An 8,080-nucleotide genomic window follows, 5' to 3' on the forward strand; every position below is an offset into this window, starting at 1 on the left:
TATTTGACTTTCTATTATTATTATTATTATTATTATTATTATTATTATTATTATTATTATTATTATTATTATTATTCATTCATTCATTAATTTATTCAGTTTCCTTTGTTACTTTAGTCCCTTATTTATTATTATTATTTATTCATTCATTCATTTTCCTTCGCCTAGTCCCTCATTTATTTGTTTATTTTTATTTATTTATTCATTCATTTTTCTTCGTTTAGTTCCATTTATTATTTTTTTATTAACATTATTATTATTATTTATTCATTCAAACATTCATTCATTTCCTTCTCTTAGTCCTTTATTATTATTATTATTATTATTTATTCATTCATTTATTGATTAATTTTCCTTCGCTTAGTCTTTCATTTATTTATTTATTTATTTATAATTGTTATTCATTCATTAATTTTCCTTCTTTTAGTTCCATTTATTATTATTTTTATTATTATTATTATTCATTCAAACATTCATTAATTAATTCATTCATTCATTTTCCTTCTCAGTCCATTTTTATTATTATTATTATTATTATTATTATTATTATTTATTCATTCAAACATTCATTAATTCATTCATTCATTCATTTTCCTTCTCAGTCCATTTTTATTATTATTATTATTATTATTATTATTATTATTATTTATTCATTCATTCATTTTCCTTCGCCTAGTCCCTCATTTAATTGTTTATTTTTATTTATTCATTCAATCATTTTCCTTCGTTTAGTTCCATTTATTATTTTTTATTATCATTATTATTATTATTTATTCATTTATACATTCATTCATTTGCTTCTCTTAGTCCCTTATTATTATTATTATTATTATTATTATTATTTATTCATTCATTTATTCCTTCATTTTCCTTCGCTTAGTCCCTCATTTATTATTATTATTATTATTATTATTATTATTATTCATTCTCTCATTCATTCATTCATTCATTCCTTCATTCATTTTCCTTCGCTTAGTCCCTCGAATATTTATTTATTATTATTATTATTATTATAATTATTATTATTCACTCATTCATTCATTCATTCATTTCCCTTCGTTTAGTCCCTTATTTATTATTATTATTATTTATTCATTCATTCATTCATTCAATTTCCTTCGTTTAGTTCCATTTATTATTTTTTTATTATCATTATTATTATTAATTAATTCATTCATTCATTCATTTTCCTTCTCTTATTATTATTATTATTATTATTATTATTATTATTAAGTTTCCTTCGCTTAGTCCCTTATTTATTATCATTATTCATTAGTCATTAGTCATTTTCTTTTCGGCTTAGTCCCTTTATTAATCTGGGGTCACCACAGCGGAATGAACTGCCAATTTATCCAGCATACTCACTCACACTCATACACTAATGACAATTTAGCCTACCCAATTCACCTTTGGACTGTGGGGGAAACCGGAGCACCCGGAGGAACTGTACTGTTTAAATGCTTTGGTTTTTTAATGAGTTTAATGTATTTTTATGTAGTTTGAAAACCTACTTCATAAAACAATAATAATAATCATAATACACATGCTGCACCTGTCAGGGCTTTCTGTTTGGAATGTAGTTCTAAAACCTATTTAATAATAATAATAATAATAATAATAATAATAATAATAATAATAATAATAATAATAATAATAATAATAATAATAATAATAAATAATAATAAATGAAGAAAAATGAATAAATGAATGAATAAAATAATGAAAGAATAATAATAATAATAGTAATAATAATAATAATAATAATAATAATAATAATAATAATAATATTATTATTATTATTAAAACAACAACAATATATTATTATTATTATTATTATTATTATTATTATCATTATTATTATTATTACTATTATTATTATTATTTGCTATTATTATTATTGTTATTATTTAGTAAATAAGTTTTAGAGCTACAATCCAGTCTAAGCATGTTGTGTTTCATAATCACCAGCAGATAGCGCAAGGGTGTCTGTCAGTGCTTCACAAGCTCTGATGATCTGCGCTCATTCTTTCCTACCAGCGGCCTTTTCTCTTTCTTCAAACTTTCTTGGCTCTTCCTTTGGAATAAAACTCACTGTCAAACTCTCCATAGGCTTGTTACACTAGCAGACATTACCCGTGTTCAGCACATTACATCTGTAACAGATATTGATTGTATGTAGCAGAAAAAATAATTATGTAGTTATTTATCTTTACACTTGACAGACTTTTGTTTTGAAACGTAGCACCATATGGATTGCAGTCAAAACGGCTCAGCTCAACTAGCCAATCAGGGCGCACTCCAAAAACAGTTGACCCACCCATATTACATTTTAAAAATAGTTATGTAGTTTATAACTCACAATTTTTACTTTGTAACTCGCAATTATGACTTTTTATTTCAGATTTCTGACCTTTTTCCTCGCAAATGCAAGTTTGTATCACACAATTGTGACTTTATTTCTCAGAATTTAAGGATATATATTCAGAATTTCGTCTTTATATCATGCAATATGACTTTATTTTTCAGAATTTTGACGGTATAACTCATGATCGTAACTTTTGGTCTCAGAATTTGGACTATTTCTCAGAATTGTGCGTTTATATCTCACAATTCTGTGTATAACTCACTTAATAACTCACAATTTCGACTTTACATTTCACAATTGTAAGAACTAAATCAGAATTTTGAGTTTGTTTTAAGAACTTCTGAGAAAAAAGTCGCAATTACCTATTTTTATTTTTTATTCAGTGGCGGGAACTGGCTTCCATAAGTTACTTATCTTTACACTGGGAGACTTTTGTTTTGAAAAGCCACACCATATGAATCGCAGTAAAAACGGCTCAGGTCAACCAGCCAATCAGGGTGTGGAGCAAAGACAGTGGGCACGCCCACTTGAAGAATTAAAACCGTTGAATTCTCCTCAGGTATGTAGTAAATAAACAGTCTGAACGGTAAAATACCTTCATTGTTTACAAAATGAATGGGTTTTGCTTAAAATTATACATTCATCTCGTCATGTAAACAAGCAGGTTTGTTAGAAGCACCTGTTCTTTATTATATAAATGATGGGTTGCTTTTTTCCCCATGTTGGGATGATTATAGGTTGTCACAGTGGAAAATTATTGTCGTATTTAGCAGAGATAATCAATATGAATGAAAAAAATAGACAACAAATGCAAACATATATGGATACCCTCTTTACTAGCACATTCATCATGAACTTGTATAGTTATGAAATCTCATTGGACAAGCCTGTTATGTTCAGGTCAAAATGGCGGATGTTTAGAAGTTACGTATCACAGCACAAACGATCAGTGAGGTGTTTATATTACTATTAATCTATGGTTAACAGCTAAACTGATTATTTTTATGTGTTATGGTCATTCATTTGCACTAAAAATGTGTTTTTGGTGACTGATAGGTCTTTTACAATTATGAAATTTGGCTGACGATTAATTGTCAAAGAAATAATTGCGATTATGCTGTCTAATTTGGTTCACTGAGGTTTTAGGGTCCTTATAGAAGTATAATATATTAACAAATACGAACATATACTAGAACTGAATAAACTAAATTTGTCTGTAGTATATGAGTGTGTGTGTGTGTGTGTGTGTGCATGATATGGGTGTTTCCCAATACTGGGTTGCGGCTGGAAGGGCATTCGCTGTGTAAAACATATGCTAGAATAGTTGGTGGTTCATTCCGCTGTGGTGACCTCTGAAATAAAGGCTAAGTTGAAGCAAAGTAAATGAATTAATAAACAAACTACATATAAAATTATTGCTATTGTATTTCAACGTATATGTCCATATTTGTAAGTCTAATTATTATTAATAAATATGTAAACTGCTATTTTTAATGCTATTTAGAAATATATTGAACATATGTAAATTTGATTGCATTCTGTAAATGCTAGACATGATCACAAAAATCTGGCGTAAACTAAATATAACACGCACCACAGAAAAAAAAAACACGTTTCATAACATGAATAGCTAAATCAACATTAGCTATATTTCTTGCTACTTTTTCAACAGTTTACTTGCATTGCTGTTGTTAGAAGTTTTATTAATTGTATTGTTAAACTAGTTATTAGTCGAGAGACGATGTACACATGCAGTTTACACATGTAGTCTCTCACTATCATGAATTTAAAAGTGAAAATAAAATCCATGTGCGTTTGGAAGGATGCCCCTTGTGGCTATTAAAGGATTTGCATCAATCACAGTCATCTGAAATAACCACAGATAGATTAAATAAACGCAATTAAATGGTTATTTATAAATCACGACCGGCCTAAAAAACTAAGAACACAGCTAAACTTTTGAAAATAGGGTTCAGAGTGGGTGTTTTTGCTAATAGTACCGTAATCATCTCTGTTTAAATTACTGAAATGTCATGAGGATGCGTAATACATGTTCTGTCTGTATAGTGCAGCGCAAACCAAAAGTAAATAAACAGACCACAGGACTCTATGACTGCGTCTGAAATTGCATACTTTCATGCAAAATAGTATACTAAAAACAGTATGCGAGCTGAGTAGTATGTCCGAATTCGTAGAATTTGAAAATCGGTGTGCGAGAAGTACCCATATGACCGGCGAGATTCTGAAGTGCACATCGGTTGGATGCTACGCTTTCCCATGATGCACCATGAGATAATTCATGAATGGGAGTGAAGTGACGCAACTGACGCTGGTAGGTCACGTGATGATGACAAAATGGCGGATGTAGAATGTTCGAGTTCCATTTATACTACTGACATTCATACTGTATAGAACGTACTTTTCTAACGGTTGAGTAGTACCCTTAAGTTCAAATGAAGACACTACTGAGTAGTAGGAATTTTTGGATGCAGCCGATGTCCACAGTCGAGTAGTGTTTCATTCAAAAAGTGATATCGCCACCTAGTGGTCTGGCAAGCAAAATACAGCATTTTATTATAAAGTTCTACAAAATTGCTTACAAAAACTGCATTGAAACCTCTTATTCAAAAAGTTTTTTTATTTTAATTTCAGGTCCCCCAAATCCCACTGTTGTGTAGATGGATGGCCGAAATGTTTCTGTTTAAAAGTAAGTACATTTGTCCCCGGATGCAGGTGCTGTTTACTGCCTTTCACATTTCAAATGCAGATACTGGAAACAACATTTGCATAGAAATGCAGAAGGGCTTGGTGGTGTGCTGAGTCTTTCAGTCTTGAAGAAAGAAAGGCAGATGTTAAGGGTCAAGAAAAAAAAGAGCAGGGTCATCAGAGTTCAGCCTTTCTCTCTGGTCAATGGTCAGAAATGTCACCAGTGCTTGGTGAGGGGTGTATGTGTTAGTGCTTGCAAAGAAAATATTTACTTTTTTTTCCTCTCACAGTTCAGAGAAAAAAAGTCCAAATTGCATGAGAAAATAATTATTGTAAAATATAATATCATGCATCTGCGCACTTTCATTGGCTTTCTCGAAAGTCAGACCTTTTTTCTAAGAATTCAGAGTTTTTATTTCAGTTTATATAAGTATTTATAAGTAAATACTTATAGTATTTATAGCGCTTCACTTTTTCCACATTTTTTTGATGTTACAGCCTTATTCCAAAATGGATTAAAGTCATTTAATTAAGTTAAATTATTTTATTTCCTCAAAATTCTACACACAATACCCCATAATGACAATGTGAAAAAATAGTTTTTGAAATTGTTGCAAATTTATTAAAAATAAAAAACCAGATAAATCACATGTACATAAGTATTCACAGACTTTGGTCAATACTTTGTTGATGCACCTTTGGCAGCAATTACAGCCTCAAGTCTTTTTGAATATGATGCCACAAGCTTGGCAAACCTGAATTTTTGCCCATGCTCTCAAGCTATCAGGTTGGATGGGAAGCAACGGTGTACTGCCATTTTCAGATCTCCCCAGAGATGTTCAATAGGATTTAGGTTTGGGCTTTGGCTGGGCCACTCAAGGACATTCACCAAGTTGTTGTGAAGCCACTCCATTGATATTTTATATTCTCAGTTTATATTCTTTCTCGCAATTCTTGCGGTTCAGATTTTTTTTATCAAAATTGCAACTTAATTTCTCTCAATTGTAAGTGTACAGACTTTCTTGCAATCACAAAATACAAAATGTAAAAAAAAGACCAAATTACAAGATAAAAAATACAATATTATTCTGCATCGTAACATTGTCATCAACTTACCATAGTAATCAACATTTGAAGTGGATCAAAACGTTTCTTCAAAGCCAAAATTTGTTTTGAACAATAAACTTTTTACAATAACATACAAAATCAATATTTATTATTTAAGAATTAAATTATAATAAAAATTATTTATATTTATAGTTAGGGGATATAAATATACTTAAGCTTTGGGGTTTGTTTAAATTAATAACAACAACAGTAACAAGCTCGTATTAGTAGTAGCAAGCACTACTAATTAACTTCACAAATTAGCGGTTTAAATAAATTCCCTTGACCCATAACATATGTCGATCATATGAAAGGGCTCCTTCTCCTTCTGTTCGTCCCGTCTGGGTGAAATGTGCCTCGCAGTTCTGTTTTTTACATCCTGCATCTGTGTTAACATTTCCAACCCCTAAATTAGCTTTTCCTGCTTTCCAGTCTGCTATTACAACACCCATGTTTCCATCTGAGGTCACTTCTGAATCTGCGAAATCATCTCGCACTCTTGCGTTTTATTGGACGAAGTGCTTTTGTAATGGACCGGCGTGTTTATGATCTGGTCTGATACACTAACAGGGGTTGGGGAGTTAAAATTAAATGCTTTCAACATGGGCGAAAGCAGCCAGCAGGAAATATTAAGTGCCCTAGTTAGAGTACATGTCTGGGTATGTGATCTGAGGCTTGTCGTCATTGTCTCTGAACTGCAGGAACGTTGTTGTTTTTTTTTTTTGTTCTGCTTTCATAGACGGTCTGATGCTCTGGTATAATCGATGATACGCAGTCTAGAGAGTTAGTTTGAGGAATGAGCTCTGGAAATGCACTTAATTATAATGTAATGTCAAGAACATTTACAACCCTAAATAGCGTTGAAAATAAGTAGGGATTTCTAAATTTACTTTGAATTGTATTTCATTGCAGACAATATAACAAACATTAGTTAATGTGTTCCTTATGATTTTTATTGTTGTTGTTTTTTTAAAATAAATATTTAATTTTGGTTCTTGCAACACATTTTAAAAAAGTTAAAACAGTATTTATCACTTTGTAATGTTGCCGTTCCTTTTCACAACACTTAAAAGACGTTTAGGGACTGAAGACAACAAGTGAAGTCACCATTCTTCCTGTTAACAAGTTTTAAGGTGGGGAACAGTATCGGGTCTTCACTGCACTTCAAAATGTGCTGCACATTCTCTATTGGAGACAGGTCAGGACTGCAGACAGGCCAGTCAAATACCTGTATCCTCTTTCTCTACAACCAGAAACTTATAATGCTTCAAAATGCGCCACACATTCTCTACTGGAGACAGGTCGGGTCTGCAGGCATATGTCTATACGGGTCTAATATGTGCAGAATGTTGTTTTGCATTGTCTTGTTGAAATATGCATGGGCGTCCCTGAAAAAAACATTTTCTAATTTGGGGTTGTATATCTTTAGGGAACCTCTATGATGAAAACGATTTTTGATGGAAAATTGTGCGTAAGCAACTACTGAAGGAACATTAAGTATATCTTCTAAACATTACATGACTGTTTACAGATCAGGTCTTCTCTGAAATATAAAGTTTATTTGCAGGTCAGATGTGTTTGTGTCTAGATTTAACTGTCCCAGGACATTGTAAAGCAAATACACAGAGAAAACAACGTAGGAAAATGCTGAGAATAGTGAGTCAACACACATCCTGTCACAGCAGGATCAGGCTAATTCGTGTATCTAGACTTCTTCTGTTATACGCCCAGCAATTTATCAGCAAATATGAAAATAAGGCAGAGCCTCATTGGCAGTGATATTATTGACCCAGATTGGTTTAAACAAAGCAACGGTCATTCTGCTTTCTGTTTTATACAGCCTGAACTATCGAACTGTTCCATGATTTCATGCTATGACCTCACTGTTTGATATCCTGGATA

The sequence above is a fragment of the Danio aesculapii genome, chromosome 25, assembly GCF_903798145.1.
Source record: "Danio aesculapii chromosome 25, fDanAes4.1, whole genome shotgun sequence".
Lineage (NCBI taxonomy): Eukaryota > Metazoa > Chordata > Actinopteri > Cypriniformes > Danionidae > Danio > Danio aesculapii.